The sequence below is a fragment of the Neovison vison genome, chromosome 8 (assembly GCF_020171115.1).
Source record: "Neovison vison isolate M4711 chromosome 8, ASM_NN_V1, whole genome shotgun sequence".
Lineage (NCBI taxonomy): Eukaryota > Metazoa > Chordata > Mammalia > Carnivora > Mustelidae > Neogale > Neogale vison.
In genome coordinates, this window is record NC_058098.1 from 115,851,975 (window position 1) to 115,874,482 (window position 22,508).

At 36.5% G+C, this 22,508-nt stretch overlaps 1 long non-coding RNA gene across 1 annotated transcript in view; it reads left to right on the forward strand.

Annotated features, from left to right (window-relative positions):
* Nucleotides 1–2,222: 2,222 nt before the first annotated feature.
* Nucleotides 2,223–22,508, forward strand: part of LOC122915160 — a 203,443-nt gene continuing 183,157 nt past the window's right edge. Inside the window, exons 1-2 of the long non-coding RNA XR_006386020.1 lie at nucleotides 2,223–2,479; nucleotides 5,443–5,504. This is a non-coding gene — a long non-coding RNA (uncharacterized LOC122915160). The remainder of the gene's footprint in view (nucleotides 2,480–5,442; nucleotides 5,505–22,508) is intronic.

Sequence of the window (22,508 nt, forward strand, 5' to 3'; positions counted from 1 at the left end):
AGGTCATGAGGATCCTGGGATTCTCAGGTTCTGGGATCGAGCCCCACATCGGGCTCCCTGCTCAGCAGGAAGCCTCCTTCTCCCTCTCCGACTCCCCCTGCTTGTGTTCCCTCTCTCGCTGTGTCTCTGTCAAACAAATTAATAAAATCTTAAAAAAAAAAAAAGATATATTGGGGCGCCTGGGCAGCTCAGTGGGTTAAAAGCCTCTGCCTTCGGCTCAGGTCATGCTCCCAGGGTCCTGGGATCGAGCCCCGCATCGGGTTCTCTGCTCGGCGAGGAGACTGCTTCCACCTCTCTCTCTCTGCCTGTCTCTCTGCCTGCTTGTGATCTCTGTGTGTCAAATAAATAAATAAAATCTTTTTTTAAAAAAAAGATGTATTATAGGATGCTCAATTCTTTCAATATTTATTATTTGGGGGGAAAAGTATTTTCTTAAACGATGAAATATAATGATGAAATGTCCAAACGAATGCTCCAAAATAGCACACAGTTCATTGTCTGTTGCCTCACTAAGCTCTAGATTGGAAAATTATTTGGTGTAATTTAGGTAAACCTCCAGTATATAAAATTTTAATTGAAAATATATGATATTTCATTAAATGCTGTCACACATTGCTATTGTTGCCAAACGAGGCTTGGCAATACCTCAGGATCCTTTTCTACTGATTGGATTTTTGTCTCCAACTTGAGCCAAATACAGCCTTGAAGATACATATCAGCTATCATGTGTTGCATTGAGAGGGATGATATAGTTATGGTATACATTTCTGTATTTTCCTACCATTTATATGATTTATATTCATATGAATATACAGCAAGTTCAGTGGCATTAGAATAATTAATTTTTAAAAGTCTTGCACCTGGAAAACTATTTATAGTTCCATGAATTAGCTGTACAGAATGCTGAGACACTAAGATACAAAAAGATGGGGTGGGCATGGAGAACGCAGTTTGGAAGTAAATATACCTTGAGAATCAGTCTAGAAGGTATAAGCACGGAAGTTAAAGAGAATCCTTTTTTGTTTTTACAATTTTTTCCCATTTGTGAGAGAATGAACTTTCTTTTCTATTCTTCCTCTATTCTTAACAAATTCACCTTTAAAAAAATATAGGGAATAACAGTGAGAAAGTTATATGTTCATGGCCCCTGCTATTCTCTTTAGGACCCACATTATCATATTCTAGCTTGACTTACGTTCCTTGCAAAGTTATGTTAGGGCCAAGGAGCCAGTAGCACCATTCTGCCTCAGTTTCTCTAGAATTTATTGAAGTGGTTAGTAGAGCAACAAGAGGTAGCAACTGCCCACTCAGTGAATAACTTAATTCACCTGGAGAAAACTCATCATTTAAATCTACCATTCTTCTCTATTTTCTCTATTTCACTCTTTACTATCTCACTGTTTTTCTCGATTTGCACCAATAAATACACCTGGGCATTTACTGTGGGATGCTGGTTTCATCTCAGACTTCATCATTACCTGTTCCTTCTTCCCCAGAGCCCTGGGACAATGCCTGATGTCATGGACGCCAGCACTGTGACCCTCCGTGGAGCAGAAATGACTTGCCTCCAGATCCTGCTGCTAGCGGCTGTCACACTGGTCTTCCCAGGTAACCACTCCTTTCTGTATCCTTAGAGATGTACAAGTGGTAACACTCTTAAGAACCAAAGCTCAAATTAAGACAAGCATCTGAAGTCTAATGTTTATTTTTCATGTTCCAGTACTTTGGAAATATTTGAAACTTGGAACCATACAACTGTCCTGAAAAATATTATTGAGCTTTCTCATTTTTACAGTCCTGAGACAGTGATAAGGTGTTTGTTTTTTAATTATCATTTGTAAGCTGAAAGCATTTTCTGCTTTATAAGCGGTTGACACTTGAATTCACTTTTAGAGCAGGCTGTCCCTTTGTTTTGGGGGGGAAAAAAAACCCCACCTGAATGTATTCTTTAAGAACCCGTTTTATCATGCAGAGGTCCCTCTCAATTTTCCTTAAGAAAAACTATTTTTTAAATGCAGCTTTTTGTAGCCGGAGATTCTGAATGAAAATGGGTAAAGTAAATCTTATGGAAGGCTGCTGCAGAACTGTGGCTATAAGACTTTTTTTGGAGTGTGTGTGGGAGATTTCCTTTTCTTGATACAAACAGCTTGTGTCTGTAAATTTTGCCTTGCAAATCTTGTGTAGATGCGTATGTCTGTGCAAGTGAGAACGTGACAGAGAAACAGAGGTGGGTGGAGAACTTTTGTCTGAACAGCTCTTCACTGGAAATAGGAGGGCAGGAGATGGAAAATCAGCAGGAAGGGCTTTCGGGATGGTTGTTCATCTATGGGCACCAAAGACTGTAAGAAAGGACCAGCCTTTGCTTGGCTTAATTCAGTGTGGATTAGTCAACTGATATTCTGCTCATCCTGCTCCACAAGGACAAGTAATTCAGTATAATGATTATATTCTGATATAATTGTTATTTCAGGACCAAAGGGTAAGTCACCTTGTGGTGGGTATTAATGGTCAAAATTATAATAGCTAATACCTATTGAGCACTTACTTTGTGCCAAGAAATGTTCTAAATGCTTCACGGGTGCCCCCATAACAGCCCTGTTCACTGGGGATGAATTTATCTCCATTTTATAGACAGGAAAACTGAGGCTTGCAGAGATAACTTTCTCATGGCTCCAGAGAGAAAAAGCTCTAATTTGGGAGGGAGCTGCATCAAGGTTGTTGAACCTAGGTTGCGTGTTTTGTTTTTTGGGGGGTTACCAAGGAAGATAATTAGTTATGACAGCACTGAAGAAGGCCTCTCTCACAGTGGGCTTCCAGTCAGGCTTTCATGAAAAATCCATGAAAACAGCCCATCAGTGGAAGGGCCAGCCACACATACACAACACACAGAATTCTGTCAGCCCGGTAAGATTTCTGTGGCACCCTTTCTTTGTCTTGATCACTTTTGCCTGAAATTCAGGTTTCCTGAGTTGCTGTGCTATTTTCTTCTAAATCCATTTTTATGTGTTGATCAATATCAAGCTATGCTCACTGCTGGTACCTTAATATAGACATAGTTTTGAATATACGTGACCAGTCTTATCTTTTTTTACTTGATATCTTTCTATCTTCCTGAAGGCAACAACTGTTCTCACTTTTGGTGTATGTGTGTGATTGGTGTCTAGCTTTTACAAGTACTAAATTCAAGTGGTAAAAGCAGACATCCTTAGTTTGTTCTTAATCGCAAAAGAGAATGTATGGCTCTTCATTAAATAAGCTTTTTGCTTCAGGTCTTTTGTAAATATCCTATAGAAGTTGAAGAAATGTTCCTTCCACTGTTATTTTCCCAGGATTTTTTTTTTTTTAAATCATGGGTCAATATTAAATTTCATTATACTTTCTTCTATATTTATGGGAGTGATTATATGAATTTTCTTCTTTACTCTGTTAAAAGGGCACAAGACAAGGCTTTTCTAATGTTAAATCAACATGCATTTCTGAAGTAAATGCTACTTCATCGTGATATATTGCATGTGTTACTGAAATAGTTTTGCTAATATTTTGTTTAGAATTTTTTGTGTCTATGTTCATGAATGAGCTTGACTTATGTTTTGATTTCTTGTACTGTTCCTTTTGTAGTTTGGTATCAAGTGTTATGATGGCCTCATAGAGAGTTGAAGAGTGACTTGACTTTTTCTATTCTCTAGAAGAGTGTATGTAATATTAGTGTTATTTCTTCCTTATGTATTTGGTAGAATTTGCTGGTGAAACCTTATTTTTCTCAAGTTTTCTTTGTAAAATGATAATACAGTCCAATCCCCTTATTTACAGAAGAGGGGGAAAAAAGGCCAGGAGAAAGTGTGACATACTTATCTGACAGTACCAGGTGCTTCACTTTCCTCATGTACCTGAAATTACTGAGATTATCTTTAATAGTTAAAGAAATATACATATATTTCTTTTTCAGTTTTATGAATTGTGTTTTCTACAACTCAACAATTGAGTTGTTTTATTTCATCTAAAATTTTATTTATCAACAGATTATTTATATTACACTCTTTCATGTCTAATTTATCGTGATGTTTCTTTTTTCTTCTTCATATTGATTATTTGGCTTGCTCTTTTTATCTTGATCAAATGTTATTGGAAGTTCTTCAAATTTATCATTTTTCAAAAAATCAATTTTTGGCTTTGTTGCTCTTCTCTACAGCAGTACCCCATTGAGATGGCCAGAATTTGGAGGTTCTGCCTTCATAGTGGGTTCAAGGAAGCACTGTCCTAGGCCCATGGGGCAGAAGCACATAGACACTAGCGGCAAGGAGCCAATATCGGTGAAGATGTCTGGGGTCACTTAGAGAGGTTCAATATTAGAAATCCGTTCTTTGAATATCACATGGGGGATCTTTAAGATTCTAATGCAATATGGGAATGGAGAAGGAAATTCAGTAATGACTAAGATATAATTTTCCTTCCATCCCAGAAGTGCAAGCTTGTAGATAGAATTTTATTGGTATTATCTGACTTTTCCATTGATTTAGCCTTATGCCATCTCTCTCTCTCTCTCTCTCTTTCTCCCTAACTTACCTTGGTAAAAATCACATTTTCATGGACTTATCTTCATATGCTTTCATTTTTGGTTTCCCACATAGACAAATCACTTTAAAGAGAAGGGCCAGATTCTCATGAGTCCTGCTACCATGCTGGCCTAATCAACTTGCTGCCATTGTTCCTTGTCACTCACTTTTGAACGATTTCACTTCCACAGCCTAGAAGGGGTTATTCTGTAAATAAATAAATAAGTTGTGTCTGTGTGTATAAGGGGGATTTGATTATAATTTTTAATTAGTCCAACTTCAGGTTTATATATCTCAAAGGAATGCTACAGGTATTTGGCAATTAATGTTTGTAAATCACCTTGAGATCCTTGAGGAAGAGAGATGCTATATAAATGAATAATGTGGTAATGAAAATAATAATACATGCACTTACATTCCCAAGTCATTTGCCTGAATTAAGTCTAAGGAAAGCTTTACAAAATGTCGCTATTGAAATAAATATTTTCACCCCCCTCTTTAATTCATGATCCAAAATATTTGTAAAATAACAGAATACAACCATAATGCATAATTATGATTTATAATACATTTATAAATACTTATTGTTTAGATAAGTAACTGTTTCACTCTTTGTATCCAGTTATTAGATTAAGAACTACAGAACATTATCAGTTCTTTGAGATGATAGTATGTGAAAGCTAACTGGCAGTTGTCTCAACATAATTGCTAAATGTTGCTCAATAATAAATTATGGTTCTATCATTAACTCAAGTTTTGTCAATGGCATAATAGCTTTTTTTACAAAGATTTTTATAATTTTTTGGGAAGGCAAAAATTTCCTAAGTCACCCTCAAACTGTAAAAAAAATTGCTTTCTCTCCACCTGATCACCTTTCATTTCCTTTCAGTATTCAAGGTCAGTGATCAGATGCCTCTGATAACATCTCTGACTTATGGCACTGCACAAAAGGTAAGGGGAAGAAGAATATACCTGTTTATTTTGCATATGCCACTAAATTCCACCATTTTGTTTTTTGGTCATTTGGTTGCTGAAAGTTCTGAAAACAGCATCAAACTTCACAGCACAAGTAAAAATGAGTTGTTTTCCATAACTGTACAATGTCAGTTAAAGCACTGGGCTTTTATTAGGACTGAGAGAATAGATAAAAGAGCCGTTCTGTTAGATATGAACCACTATTATTCTCTAATTTCACAACTTCATTTGTTCCTAGCCAATTTTATTATGAGAAACTATTTTTGTTGTTGTTGTGTTGTTTGATTGTTGTCTGTCTCCCTCAACAAGAATATAAACTCCTGTCCGTCTTTTTCACATGTATTCTCAGTTCTGTAAGTTTGCCTACCGCATCATAAACATGAGCTCTACTACCTCGGGAGAGCTTGTTGTTAAGTACTCGACAGTACACCACTTGTTGGAATAGAAAAGAAAATAGAGGGTTCCATGATAACAGATAAGTCATGGAAAATTATAGGATAATATAACGACTATTTTTCTTCTGTGCTGGTATTGGAACAGGAAGAGAAAATATGTCTTAAACGCTGGCGAATTTAAAAACATAAATAGCAATGAAATATGCTTCTGGTCTTTACAGCATTCTCACGTGGATTATCACCAGTCCCAGCAGGATGTATCTCAGTTCCAGCAGAATAACAGTGTGAAAAGAGAAGTTTGAACAAATGAGAATGAGTGTTTTTGGAAAAAGAAAGATCATATTCTATTCATTAATGAAATTTTGTAGACTGAAAGATTTACATTGAGGTTGAGGATTGGAATGACATGTAATTGAAGGACTCTTTAAGCAGTTGAATGTGTACCTGGATTTGGGTAGAAGTACAGGTCCAAATTAAGGTTTTAGAAAGTTCTATAGTTTATAGTCAATGTTTGGAAGTCGATGCTGCCACAGATTCATGGAGAAAGAAAGCTCAGTTCATAGAGTTGGGAGAAGCTCCGTCATTTAGAGCATGAGGGAATATTTAAAAAAATTAAAAAAAGTGGGGTGCCTGGGTGACTCAGGTAGTTGAGTATCTGACCCTGGATCTCAGCTCAGGTCTTGATCTCAGGGTTGTGAGTTTGAACCCTGCATTGAGTTCCATGCTGGATGTGGAGCCTACTTGAATTCCTTTTTTTTTTTTTTTCCCTAAAGAAGTTGAACAATGAAAAATAGTAATTGAAATAGGTAGGACTCTTGGATAGTATAGGGTCCCCCAAACCAATAGAATGGTTAGGAAGGGAATGTTACCTGTCAAATTTTACAGGAAGGTGAAAGGTAGAGGATGGAGCAATAAAGCTGATTTGGAAATCCAGTCTTAAAAGAGCAGTTCCCACCGAATAATAGGAGTGGAAACTAAGTTATAAAGGATTTAGTAGTAGATGGAAGCTGTGGGGCAGTGAACAAGAATTTTTGAGAAGGCTGGATATAAAAAGAGAACACAAAATTTCATGAAAGTGTGAAAGAGTTTATAACACCAATCTTGCAGAGTTATTTTACACTTAGGGTAACCATGACTAACATTAATTGAGCACTTTTTATCTACCAGCCTCCATTTAAAAAACTTTACATAAACAAACTCATTTACTTGTTAACTTCTGAGGTAGGGGTTATCGTTATCCCAATTTTATGGGAAAGAAATTGAGGTATCCAGCTATTAATAACTTTTACAAGGTCACAGATGCTTCCCAAGGCAGACCTAGGGTTTGAATGCAGGTAGGTAGTCTACAGTCTCTCATGTACCTAAAAAAGCTTAGCACAATGCTTGGCATATAGATGACTCAATAACTAGGATTTATAATTACTGCTAACTTTATTAAAGACTTGTAAAAGTACTTCTAATTTTCAGCTATGTTAAACCTGATAGAAAATCATCCAGTCAGGAATTAAACATTTTTTGAATACCATAGGTTAATTCTGAGGTCATACCTGAGGTTAGATATTTATGGCTTTATGTAGGCAGAGATGAGGGCCTAGGTTTGTCTCATAGTATCCTAGATAACTTTTATTTGCTCTTAAATATATTTAGTTTCTATAGTGATTCCATCCCAATAATATTAGTCAAGTTATTTTTCCCCAACTTCGTTTCCCTTGAGGATTTACAGCTATCAAGATATTGTTTGGGATATATTGAGGGACTGGTCTTTACTAATTAATCATCAGGTGAAACTCATATCAACTGAGATGTTCACTACCTTGGATCCTTGGTGTCACCACATCTCACTGTTCTGGAACTCTGCCATCTCGAGATCTATATTCACCTCCTCATTTACAAACAGCACCTTTTATTTCAGTGACAGTCTGAGTAGTTTTGAATACCAAGTACAAATAGGTGAGTTGAACCAATGTACTAACAAACAAAACTTTGGCTTGAAGGGTTAAAAAGCTGATAGTAAAGAAGTCCTGTACCAAAAATCAGAGAGAATAAGCAGATCTCAAATGGCAGTGAGTCCAGACTCTACATAGACACATTTCCCCAGGGGCATTTTCCAATTCCAAAATAAGTTTTCAAGAAGCGACACAATGTGTGACAGTTTTGTGTGACTCAGAGAACAAGAGTTGGAAACATCGAGCCTCTTAAAAATAGGAAGGGATCTGTTAAACTCTCCACTACTTCATTTGGGACGCTGAAGTTCTTCTTTTTAGGAATAAGGATGAATTAGAAATAGAATAGCCCTCACAGGGAATGGAACCTGGCACCAAGTCACCTAACATTACAAAGGGAATTACAGTTATCCCAGATTGCTGGTATTCCCAGGAATCTGGCGAAAGCAAATAGAAATTCTGTTCTATTCCATCATTCTAGGCCCCAGATTATTTTTTTTATTTTTATAACTTTCAAGGATTTTGTTATATTATTATGAATTTAACGTGTTTTGCTAGTTTCCTGTGGATGCTGAAACACAAGAACACAAATTTATTCTTACATAACTTAAAATATTTGTATTATTTTGTAGTTCTGTGGGCAGAAGTTCAGCATTGGTCTCACTGGGCTTAAATTAAATCAGGATGTCAGCAGGGTTACATTCTTCCTGGACACTCTAGGAAAGAATCCATTTCCTTGCCTTTTCCAGCTTCTAGGGACTGCCTACATTCCTTATTTCATGACCACATTCCTCCATCCTCAAAGCTGGCAACATCTGGAGGAATCATTTTCATATATTCACTTCTCTGGTTGTTTCTCTTTGGCCTCCTTTTTCCATTTATATAGACCTTTTTGATTATATTGTACCCACCTGGATGATCTAGGCTCATCGTTCATCTCAAGATCAACAGGCTAGTAACCTAATACCACCTATGAACTTCAGATTATTACTAAAAGCTGTTATTTATATGCGGGGTTTGGCATGCAATAAAAAATAACTGGATGCATAATGCTGTGAGACAACATGAATGAGAATCAGGAGAAACAACAGAAAATAGAAACAGACTTTTAGGGGGTTGAGATATTGTTTTTATGAGAAAGATTTTAAAATAAGTATGCTTATGTATTCAAGGAGAAAAAGAACAAGATAGGGAACTTTAGTAGGTCTCTATTTTTAGTGAATTATTTTAATGAATTATTTTTAAAAAGTAGATAGCAGAATCAGGGGCACCTGGGTGGCTCAGTGGGTTAAAGCCTCTGCTTTTGGCTTGGGTCATGATCCCAGGGTCCTGGGATTGAGCCCCACATTGGGCTCTCTGCTCAGCAGGGAGCCTGCTTCCCTCTCTCTCTCTCTCTGCCTGCTTCTCTGCCTACTTATGAACTCTGTTTGTCAAATGAGTAAATAAAATCTTAAAAAAATAAATAAATAAAAAGAAGATAGCAGAGTCAAAAAAGAAAAAAGGATATTATAAATATCTTTTAAAATCCTTAAAAAGTATTAAAAATTAAGATTTCATTGGATATGTTTTAAATAGGCTAAGGACAACTGAGGGTATAATTAGTGAAATATTATGTAGAAAAAAAAACCACATCCAGAATAAAAAACAAAGACACAAATGAAAATTACAGAAGAAAAGGTTAGTGATCAAAAGGATACAGTGATAAATCTTAATTTAGTGTAGTTAAATTTCTAGAAGGAAAGAAATGAGAAAATGGAACAGAAGGGATATTTGAATGGATAACATTTTTTTTTAATGATAAAATATATCAAGCTAGAGATTCAGGAAGACTTGTGAACCCAATGGAACCTAAAACAAATATGCAGTATACTATGAGACATAACAATGAGATAAGAATGGTAATGACTCTCAGAAAAGGTCTTTCTGTTGTAGCGATACTGAAGCAGAGTTCTAAATATAGAATTGCAATTGGTGAGCAGGCCTTTCCACATAGGAATGACTGTATGGGAACTATAAGGATATGTTTGAGGACCCCAAGGCAGGACAGTGTCTCCAAAGCAGTCTAAGAGAAGTAGAAAATGCTAGCTGGGCCAGACCAGGTCATCTGTGGTCTTTGGACTTATTCTATGAGGATGGTGAGGAAGGAAGAGGGTGCTTGGAAGACTTTATGAAGGAGAGTGCCATGAAGAGATTTAATAGAATCTGTTTGGCTGCTGTTGGGAGAAGGACCACAGGAAGTACTCAAAAGGGGAAGGAAGTGTTAAAGACGCAGAAATTCGTGGGTGAGACGTTGGTGTTTTGCACTGGAGAGCTATTGGTGTACATGGCAAGAAGATTGGGTATATACTTCAACTCTCTGTTGAGGGTTAATATATGGAGTATTTTGATGAAATATTTGTATCACTCCTGAAGGATATATTTAAAATCTATATATTGAATTAAAGTGAGAAAGCTTAAGGGCAGCATTAATAAAATCTTATTAAAGTGAACCATAAGAGTTCTAGAAATATTATCTTACTTGAGTAGGTTCAGATTATCACCTCTTCAGACATGGAATAGCAGTTTTTTAAATTCAAAATATATTTCAATGGTACATTTCCAAGATAGCATTTGATTTGAATTATGAACTCTTCTAAATTAGTCAATATGGGAAGTTTCTCTGCATTACAAGATTTTTGTCAACAACAGAAGAAAGGGGTTCTGAAGATATTGGGTTTCTGATTCTATGAGCTCCAGAAATACTGGTCTCGTTCCAGAATAAATTTGTGTCATTGTATGGGTGGTGAACTCTATTTTAAGTTAGAAAATGATCCCCGGAAGATGTGTTTGTAGAACTATTCTTTTTCAAGTAACGAAATCACCAGGTGTCTGTCTTTGTGGGATCCGGCATGTTTTTCCTCCACCTACCTCATTACTCCAGATACGTTTGGAGTAGCATTCCAGTTTAAAATGAATGTTGGATGAGTTACCGCTCGTGTTTCTGGTCTGGCAGGAGAATCACCATCCAGGCTGTAATTAAATTTCAGGAAATTGCTGCAGTGAGACATTATTGAAGCAAACATGGAAACAGCATTTAAGTGGTTTCCTTCAAATGATGAAATTACATACATAGCTATTGAAGTACATAATCCTAGGATTAACCTCTAACATTGAGATTCACTGGCTCTTTGTGTCTCCCCTCAGTGTCTTACTTCACTTTCAAATTCAAAAGAGTTTTGAAAAAGGATTTTTAAATGGCACCCCTGAGTTCATTATTAAATCTAATTTTAATCCTGTAACAAGATTAATTAACTGATGGAGAATTCAGTTCTTAGGTTTCAAAAATAAATTATTGAAAGTTTTTTTTTTTTAATAAAAGGGATTAAAAGGTGGGATCTGTGACTCTCAGGTAGCCTAAATGAGCGCAGGGGTGGACTTTTTAAAAAATTCTGAAATGGAGAAAGCATTGATAAAGTATCATTTTTTCATGGGGGAGAGCTTCACAGAGTGTTGTAAATGTACACCAGATAGGCTTGTTTGACTTTGCTAATTTTTTGGAGGTGTTTTTTGTTGCCAGTGCTGATTTATAAAAGTAATACCTGGAAATACCAGGTCCATTTCCCTGACCTACCACCTCCCCACCTCCCCACACTCTGAGATAATTGTCGCTAATAATTTAATATGTATTTTTTCATGATATGATATATATAGTTGGGCATGTGGTAGAAATATGGTCTATCCCTTGTGTATACAGGACCAGGATCTTTGTAACACAACAGTGTATCATCATTTTTCACATTAGGGTATGATTTATGCTCTTTGTTTGAAGAGCTATGTAATACTGCATTGAACCAGTATATTGGCATGGTTGTGTTAATGTGTGTTACATGAAAAGCTAAGACTTATGAAACTTAAGATATTGCCCAAGATCTTAGCACTCAGAATAGTGGAGTCCTGATCCCAAAGCCCATATTTTTAAGATTATGCTACAAATCCTCCCACATTTTACTTGTTAAAAAATTAATTTCTCAGTTAAAAATAGAAGAAAGGCTCCATTAAAGATAGACATGTTTTGCATATTTCCATTTCCTTCCTTTGGATAGATCTCAAGAAGTAGAGTTGTCGAGGTAAAGGATTGCTTTAATTCTGATAGTTATTGGGAAAGAAAGGCTCCTGCCAATGGTATATTTGAGTTCCTATTTTCCCAAACACTTGCTGAGTCTAAGAATTACCGATCTTGTTAATTTTGATAAATTGATAGATACTTAATTAAAAGAATTTAAACATCTTTTCAAAAGTTTAATGCTTTATTAGTATATCCTTCTTTTTTGAATAAGCCATGCATTATCTTCATACTTACTAAATTATAAAAATCCTAAGCAAAAGACATAACACTTTGTCCCATAGATTGCAAATATATTGTAAAGATTATTGCTTCTCTTTAAAAATTTGTGACATTTTCCACATATAGTATTTAAGTACAAGGGAGACATTACTGTGACTTTTTAAAAATTAGTTTTCTGACCCTGGCATTCTGCTTAGAAAGTCTTTATCCCAGAATTACTGAAATATTCTTCTCCTTATACATCTTGTCATGATTTTATTTTTAGTGTTAAATTTTAGCCCATAATTAATTTTTTGTATAGATGGTAGGCATTCCTCCACACCAAATGAAGGGTTAATTATCCCAAGATTTAATGAAGAATCTATTTATAAGTGTAATTTTCATTAATTTCTAATTCTCACCTGTATACTTTTCCCCTCACTTAATGTATCATCAATTTTATTTTACTATTATATATTGTTTCAAAATCCTTTCTCAAACTGTACTAAACTTCAAAGAATTAATCAACAACTACATGGACTTAGCCCTAAGTGGATATAATTTCATTGCTAGTCCTTACTTATAAATCCATAGTTCATATTGTTTCTATAAAATATTTGCCCTTCTCTCTTTGACTCATTATTATGATTCAGTTCTTGTTTGGTTTGATTTAATTCTTAAGCAATTCTTTTCAGGATTGCTGTATGGATATTACACATTCCAAGTCCCTAAATGACTGATAAAGTTTTTTTTTTTTTTTTACCTCAAAATGAAGACGAGTTCGAATATGCCAAAATTCCTAAATTGTGATTCACTGAATAATACTGTTCCATGAGGTATTAACATGTTTCAAAGGGAAGGGAGACATTATTGTCAAATAAATTTGAGAAAGAGAGTTAAGAAATTAAAACTAGTTCATTGATTTTTTAAAAAATTTGGTTTTATTCCTGAATTTCTCAGAGCTCTTAATGAAATGTGCTGTCTGCTTCTCTAAGAAATAAATGTAATGTATATTTCTAAAATGTTATTATTCACACATGCCCTTTAGTAACAAACATATATCAAGATCTCATAAAAAATAATTGGAATAGTTTGAAAAATACTAGAGTATGAAATCCTATATATGCTGTTCATGGAGGCTTACCGGAGGATTTCCTATCAAAATGTAAGGAAAATAAAAATCCCTTGCTTAATCATACCAGTCTGTTAATGAATTGAGTTCTTATGTATGTATTGGATCTATCCTTTTCTCTCTGTATCATTGCCTTTCATTCATTCATTTCTTATCTCTCCATGTTTAATCAGTACCCACTGTGTTCTAGAAATTCTTCTGGGCTTTAGAATAAAGTAGTGAACAAATTAGAAAAAAAAATCTTGTGGAGGTTGGTGAGGGAAAGAGGGAAGACAGAAAATAAATGAATAAAATACAGTTTATCATGAAGAAATCATGGCCATAATATGTAACAGAAGAGGCACAGGATGTGTGTGTGTGTGTAGGGGTGTGTGTGTGTGGTTGGGGGGGTGAGTTTTCATAGGGTTCAAATTTTTTTTTAAAATTAATTAATTAATTAATTTGTCAGAGAAAGAGAGGGATCACAAGTTGACAGAGAGGCAGGCAGAGAGAGAGAGGGGGAAAACACGCTCCCCACTGAGCAGAGAGCCTGATGCAGGGCTCGATCCCAGGACCCTGAGGTCATGACCTGAGTCAAAGGCAGAGGCTTAACCCATGAGCCATCCAGGTGCCCCGGGGTTCAGTTTTAAATTAGTGGTCAGAAATATTTTGCTGAGACTGTTATGTTTTAACAAGGGTATAAATAAGCGGAGGTAGTGAGCCATCCAGATGTCTAGATGAACCCTGGCATGAGGAACGTCAGGCAGAAAATCACAGGGTTGGTTTTTTTTTTTCCTTGGGTTTATAACAGCAAGCTGGCATCCTTTTAATCAGAAGGACATTTGTTACAAGAAATATGTACGTGTCAGGTATAGGAAGGTTCGAGCCACACTAAGTGACTTTGTCCTCACGGAGCATTCTTTCTTCTATCCGAGTTGCAAAAGCTTTTCCAGTTGCAGTGCCTGCCCTTTGAGAAACAGCCAGCAAACCATCTGAACCTGTCCTGGAGCTCTGCTTGTCAAGGGACCCATATTCTTATTCAGGCCCTGACAGGAACCTCTGATTTCTTCGCGTGACACATTTTTGTATTTTCTAAGAAATAGAAGCTACTACTACTCAAAATGTTAACTTACTGCACTACCATATATGGCTGGTAGGACAAATGCTGCAATGATATTTCAATCCGTAGCCAATGGAGAGAGGTGGTTATTGGCTGTATGCCAGGCTGTGGGGAAAGTTGGGGTTATCTACGCTCTCAGAAAGCATGGTTAGCATCAGAGTGAAATAAGTCAGTCAGAGAAATATAAATATCATATGAACTCACTAAGAAACAAAACAGATGAACATAGGGAAAGAAAGGAAAAATAAAATAAGGTAAAAACAGAGAGGAAGGCAAACTGTAAGAGACTCAATTCTAGGAAAAAACTGAGGGTTACTGGAGGGATGGTGGGTGGGGGTTGGGGTAACTGGGTGACAGGCATTAAGGAGGACACTTGTGGTAAGCTCTAGGTATTATATGTAACTGATGAGTCACTAAATTCTACTCCTGGAACCAATGCTACACTGTATGTTAAAGAACATGAATTTAAAAAAAATAATAATAATGAAAGCATGCTTAGCATCATAAGTACCACAGAAGCCAGATTGAGACTGCCTGTTATCATTCATGAATAGGAAATTCAGAGGGGCAGAAGTCTGTATTCTTCATCATCTTCACATATTTTCATTTGACTTATCACTTGACTTATTGTCTTGGTTTTAGAACCTGAGTTAGTACTGTAAATGGGATAATAGAAGTACTCTTTGCATATGCAATTTAAAGTGCTCTGTGTGTGTCTAATGTCAAAGAGAGAAAAGCATTTCTTTCTTTCTATTTTTTTTTTTTTACCTTTTTAAAGATTTGATTTATATATTTGAGAGAGAGAGAGACAGAGATTGTGAGAGAGAGCATCAGCAGGGAGGAGAGGGATAAGCAGGCTCCCAGGACCCTGGGGTCACGACCTGAGCCAAATACAGAAACTTAACCAACTGAGCCACCCAGGAATCCCAAGAGAGAAACATTTGAATGGGAATTCCAGAACAAAGAGCTAAGTTCTTCTTTCATGATCATTTGGAAGAAGTACTAAAGAATTCGAGAATTTAATGCTGAAGGTAATTCTAATATAAAACTAGATTATTTTTCTATGTGATCTTTCTTTATCCCACTCTATCAATAAATTACTTTCCTTAACAGTTTTATTGAGGAGTGATTTAAATGCAATATGTTTATTCATTTGGAGTGTGCAAGTTGGTGTCTTGTCAGTTGTAGATACCAATAACACCATCACCACATGATGGAACAGAGTATCCCCACTGCCTCTAAAAGATCCTCCATGTTCTTTAGAAGTTGGTTTTCCTTCTAACCCTGACCCCAGATAACAACTGATCTGCTTTGTGTCAATTATAGATTAACTTGAATCTTCTATATATTTAAGTATTGAGTCTTTACTCTGTGTTTCTTTTGCTTCTTCCACTCAGCGGAATCTTTTTGCAAGTCATCCATGATACCAGTGGCTCATTGCTTTTTACGCCAAATAGGGTTTTAATTCTTTGCATATACAACATTCTGTTTATCTGTTGGTAGATGTTTAGATTATTTCCAGTTTTTGGCAATTTAAATGATGCTGCCATGAACATTCATGAGTCATTTCTCCTGAGACTAAATCAATTTGATTCATTTCTAGGATTTAAACTTTACAAATTGAACTACCTGCTTATATGGCAGAGCTATAAAAGATCCGTTAACACTACAAATTTAAAAATTTCTCAGCTCTATGTGGCAGGAAAAACTTTGCCTGTGGAGTTGATGATAAAGTTTTGCAATGGAGTTTTTTCACTGAGTGAAATTTGAAATTTAAAAAATCTTCAAAGAAGAAAGAACTTCAGTGTTCTCACCAAATTAATTGAAATAAAATCGTCTAAGAGAAAGCGATAGGTAAAGAGACCAAATTACTATCAGTCACAGAAAAGAAAAACGAGTATATGGTATGCATGGTATCTATACTATATATAAGCTTGTGAACTCTTCAGGAGGACACAGAGACTCAAACCCTAAAGTAGCTAGATTATCAGCCACCTAGGTCAGATGACATCCTGGTACTAATTATAACACCTTGTTTATCAATAAAATGGGATGAAGACCGACAGTAAGTCTCTGTGCAGAGAGATGGTAGGGAATGGTGTTTCTAGGGAAATGCAGATAGGTATCTAAAGAGGATATTTCTTAACCTGTATCACCAGAAGAATTCGAGAATGAGTCAACAGTTGGACAGAAGAGCGACGTCAGCTGCCCTAATGGAAAGTCACTAACCACAGGTAATGCCCTTAGGAGAGGAAACAAATACTCCCCTTCTGTGAGAGCCATAAAGAACTAGAAAATGCTGCTCTATGTAGCAGTGAGTAGAAAAAAGAAGAGTGACAGCACTTGGGGACAAAGCAAAATGATGTTTTGTCTGGGTACTCAAGGTAAGTAGACAGCAGACCAAGGGTTCCTGAGCAGTTAATGATGAGGGCATCAGCTAGGAGATGCATCAGCAGCGAATAACTCAAGGCTTCATCTTACAGAGCTGTAGGAATCATTAAGCCATACTGCTGTCTTCGTTTCTTCTATATCCTCGTTGAATTTTGAGAAGTTAGAAATGAACATAGACACAAAGAACTTTCTGCTGAGAATGGAAATTAACAGAGATTGGTGGTTGTCTCCCCACACCTATCCTCCACTTCTTCATAGAAATAGAAACATCTGTTCTAGCTCTCACATGACCAACCAGAACTAAATTTTGGACAATAGGTTGTTAGCAGAAATGAAGTATGGAATTTCTTTCTTTTTTTTTTTTAAAGATTTTATTTATTTATTTGACAGAGATCACAAGTAGGCAGAGAGGCAGTCCGAGAGAAGAGGGGAAGCAGGCTCCTTGCTGAGCAGAGAGCCCGATGCGGGGCTTGATCCCAGGACGCTGGGATCATGACATGAGCTGAAGGTAGAGGCCTTAACCCACTGAGCCACCCAGGTGCCCAAGTATGGAATTTCTAGCTCATGTCCTAAAAGGGTGGGCAAACCTTTCTCATACCCTGCTCCATCCTGTTGCTTGGAACATGAACATGGTCACACTGTATCCTGAACCATGGGACAAGACAGACATCCAGGAAAGGCAAAACAGCATTGCCCTTAAATGACTGCATGTAGCATAGCCTTTGTACCGATCTGTTATGTGAGGGTGTAAAATACTTCTTTTGCTTAAATCACTGTTTTAGGTCTGTGTTACCTGCAGCTGAAATAAAATATCCTAGCTATAAACTACATAACCTTTTAAGTTGGGCATATTTATCTGCAATTTCCTGTATTTTCTATAATAATTAAATCTCCACTCAAAGGTTCTAAAATACAAAAATGAAAGCAAGGTAAGCAGGTAAGACCTGATCCATATAGAAGATTTTTCTGAGGAATACTGAAAGGGATATATAACTATAAATTACTAACTGAAGACCGCGCTGGAAAAATAAAGCTGACAATAGTAAAAGTATGTGACCTATGGTATACAACCATGATTGCTTTGGCTCCTGATGTTGTCCTTGGTGTTAGAGGGTTTGGGTCTATATAAGGCCCAGAAAAATGATAGTAGTATGTGGTACCACTTTGTTGATTAGCATTGAGTTGATCCCAGGCAAATTAATAGCTGCAGAATCTTTAAAAAGTTCTCAGTCAGCAGGCACCTGGGATGACTCAGTTGGTCAAGCATCTGACTCTCAATTTCAGGGTTGGGGGTTGGAGCACTGTGTCAGGCTCTGTGCGCAGTAAGGAGTCTGCTGGAGATTCTCCTTTTCTCTACCCCTCCCTCCAGCTCTCTCTCTGTTTTTCTCATATAAATAAAAAGAACTCATTCAGGTTTATTTTTATGTACACCCTTTTTGGCAAACCCATTAAAGACATATTTCACCAAAACCAGATACAGAACAATTATTGTCTATCTCTTGCCATTGCTGAGTTAGAGTCACGTTTTTCTGATATGGACTAGTATATTACAGAGTCAGCTTGTTAAATAATGAAACCTTGATATTAAATAGTGCCAGAAGCTAAGCAGAAAGGGGTTGGATACTAGGTCACAATTCAGAGTTTTCTTTTTGTGAGGTGTCTGTATTTGAATGTCTGAGAAATTTTGATTGGAGTTTTTCCCAAGTTGCATTTTGACACCAAAGAGATATTTATTAAACACCTGATCCCTAACCTGCTTTACTACTAGTACCACTTCTCTTACTACCAACACATCACATGGATGTTGACAAATCAAGAGAGTAAAGGAAAAAGTGGAGGAAAGGGAAGAGGAGAAAATAGAACACAGATATTGCTTGACTTACAAAGGGGTTAGATCCCATAAACCCACTGTAAATTGAAAATATCTTGCGTCAAAATGCATTTAATACACCTAACCTAGCAAGCATCATAGCTGAGCCTCGCCCACCTTAAATGTGCTCAAAACATACACATTAGCCTATAGTTGGGCAAAGTCATCTAACAGAAAGTCTATTTTGTATCAAAACACTGAATATCTCATGTAATATATTGAATGCTATCCTGAAAGTGAAAAGCAGAATAGCTGAACAGGAGTAGAATGGTTTGAAGTGTATAGGTTGTTGGCCCTTGTGGTCGTGTGGCTGACCGGCTGGCATCATTCTGCCCCTCCCCAGCATCATGAGGGAGCTATGTATATCCCCAGCTTGGGAAAAGATCAAAGATTCATAATTCAAAGTATAGCTTTTACTGAATGCGCATTGCTTTGACACCATCGTAAAGTCAATAAAACATAAGTTAGGGACTGTCTGTATTAGGAGAGAATGAAGGGAGGAATAAGTGAAAAAAGAGAAAGAGCAGTTGGAACCAAACTACAAGAGGGAAAACAGGAAGTTACAAGTTCACCTTCAACAGAAGTAGGTTCACTTACGTAAAAGCCTTTACAGATACATGAACTACACTGGGACCAGCATTGTGGGCCTCCTCTCTCTCTGTGACTAAAAGTCTTGCTGTGCTATAAAAATACAAACTAATATCAACACAGAATGAGGTCTGACTCGCTGAGCTAAATACTTCTTTCTTTAGAGCATAACCTATGCTGGAAATTTATGCCAAATTTCCTTTGGCCATTTCTAGTATATTTTCCTAGAATTCCTTGACAAATATAATTAAGAGAAAAAAATAGATGACATTCATAATGTTACTGAATCCGATATTCATTTTTTTCATGATAAAGGGTTATATCTTCGATAGATTTTTACAGTGAATTTATCCAGTTAGCCTTGATCTCTTTAGTATAAAATGAAAGACCTTGATTCATTCAAGAAGAAAAGTACCTGGGAGTGTATTTAGAGATAATACTAACTGCATTTGGTTGTCATGGAAACTGAAATGTTAAAATGATGATGAGTGATTGTCCAAAAAAAGAAAGCCACTTGCATATATGCTTGTATGGTAGCTACTCATTTTGACAAATTTTTTTTTCCTTTTTCTCTAAATTAGCTATGTGAAATACCAGCTTTATAAAATTGCTGCTGTGATGCATTTTATGTAAAATGTGTTTCATACAAAGGATGGACATTTAGCTTAGAAATATCTTACATTTGGGCAGATTAACACAACATACATGTGTATGCATCTATGCATATCTGTGTGTTTATGTTTAAGTGTTAGTTTGTGTGCAAAGACATCCCTAGATTCTGAGTGTTTCAGGCTAGTGGTTTTAGAAGCATCCTCAAGTGGTAGAAGATGGGCAGTGATTCAGGGAGGTGACTGGCAGAGAAGTAGATTGTTGTGCTAACTGGTGATAAAGAGGGAGGAATGGAATAGAATTAATATTTATTAAGCATTTAAAGCATTAAGAACTTGACTTTTATATTTGTTTTCTTATTTAAGACATGATAACTGTTTGACATTAGTAGTGTTCTTATTTTAAAAGTAAGGAAACTGAGGGACAGAGCTACTAAATAACTTTCCCAAGGTCACAGATGAGTAAGTGTGGAGCTAGGATTTAAATCTATATAGATCTGTCTTAAAACCCATTCTCCTTCTTTGAAAAATGGTTGATTCTAGGACCAGAGTAGGAAATATGCAGGATGAGCTGCTAGTGCCAGAAAGTAAGAAAGTTTTAGAAAACTAAACACACATATGTACATAAATGAGGGTGTGCCGAAAGAGTGGAAGGGACTTAGGAACCAACTGGAAGACCTCCCAAAGGCTGAAGCTGGAACAGTTTGAGGAACAAAGCAGGGTAATATTGGATTGGGTTAGACTGAATATCTCAAAGCATAAAATAAATATCCCTTCTCCATACTTTTATAAATGGTTGGATAAGTTAATACATGAGAGAATACACAAATTCCCATGCAAAAGAATTTATTTATTTATTTTTTAAAAGATTTTATTTATTTATTTGACAGAGATCACAAGTAGGCAGAGAGGCAGGCAGAGAGAGAGAGAGAGAGAGGGAGAGAGATGGGGAAGCAGGCACCCTACAGAGGAGAGAGCCTTATGTGGGGCTTGATCCCAGGACCCTGGGATTCTGACCTGAGCTGAAGGCAGAGGCTTTAACCCTCTGAGCCACCCAGGTGCCTCCCATGCAAAAGAATTTAAAATTCACTTATATAGAGACTCCTGTCTCAAGGAGGTGGGGCACACCTCCCCACTCCTTAAGTGTGGCTGTGCATAGCAACTTCTTTCCAAAGAGTCCAACATGGAATGGGAAGAAAAGATAGCTTTACAAGGGAGAAACCTGATTCACTCTGGTGTGGCCAGGTAGACAAGGTTAACATCGAAGTCACGTGGATAGTATGTACCCTTGATCAAACGTGATTAGAATGATGCTACCTCTATGATCTTCCTCCCCAAAGCCCAAACACAGTCTAATTATAAGAAAAATATCAAACAATTAACAATTAGGGGTCACTTTATACAATTATTGGGTGAAAAAAGATGTTAGATAAAAGCTAAGGAAAGTTGAATGAAGTATGGATTTTAGTTAATAATAATTATTTGATAACAGGTTTCATTAACTGTGACAAAACCAACACCTCATGTAAGATGTTAATAATAGGGGAAAGTGGGTGGGGGGGTATATGAAAATCTTTATACAATACTTACAATTTATCTATAAATATGAAACTGTAAATAGGAAACATTCTACATTTATTATCCCCCATGGTAGTCCCTCTCATTTAGAACTGCTTTTCTCTTGACATTCATTTTGTCAGAATCTTACCTAGAAAATTATAGATATATGGTGAGGAAAATGATTTATGGTTGGCCTTCACCCCATCTCTGTGTCTCCTAGGGATTTTTCTATATTTCAGGTTTAAAAGAAAATTAATAGATTGAGGAACAGTGCATAAACTACAAAATGTTTCTTATACCCACTTTCACTTTTGAAAATAGACAACCTTTTCTATCTGCTAGTGTATGAATTTTCTTTGTCTTTGTGTTGATAGGGCCAGTGCTCGCTTCGGCAGCACATATACTAAAATTGTGTTGATAGGGCCAATGTTGTTATCTCTTGTAAAAATCATTTGTCCCTGCTGATAATAACTCCTATTTTTTTAAAAAAACTAACTATTATTGTATGCTTAGAATAACTACATTTAGTGATCTGAAATGTGCAGTCTTTAACATTCCAATTTTAATCAAGAAAAGAAAGAATTCTTGTAAGTACGGGGGGTGCTGTCAAGTTTTGTGCAAATCTTGATAGTATTCCTTATATTTTTCTTTTTTTTTTTTCTTAAGATTTCATTTATTTATTTGACAGAGAGAGAGATCATAAGCAGGCAGAGAGGCAGGCAGAGAGAGAGGGGGAAGCAGGCTCCTTGCTGAGCAGAGAGGCCATGCTAGGCTTGATCCCAGGACCTTGAGTTCATGACCTGAGCCAAAGGCAGAGGCTTCACCCACTGAGCCACCCAGGCACCCTGTGTTTTTATTTCTTGAAAACTGATGCCACTGCAAGTAATGCAGGAAACAACAATGGGGAAAGAAAAACTGAGACATGTAGACCTCCAGTGTGGCTTCAAGAGAGTGCCAGGTGTCAAAGGGTCAAGTTTCATTGATGTTTATGGCAGGATCCTCAGGCTGAAGGCTCATGGAACTGTCCAGGGTATAAACCAAATTTTCACTTATACTTATTTTATAAATTTTCAGTACTTTATATGATTTAG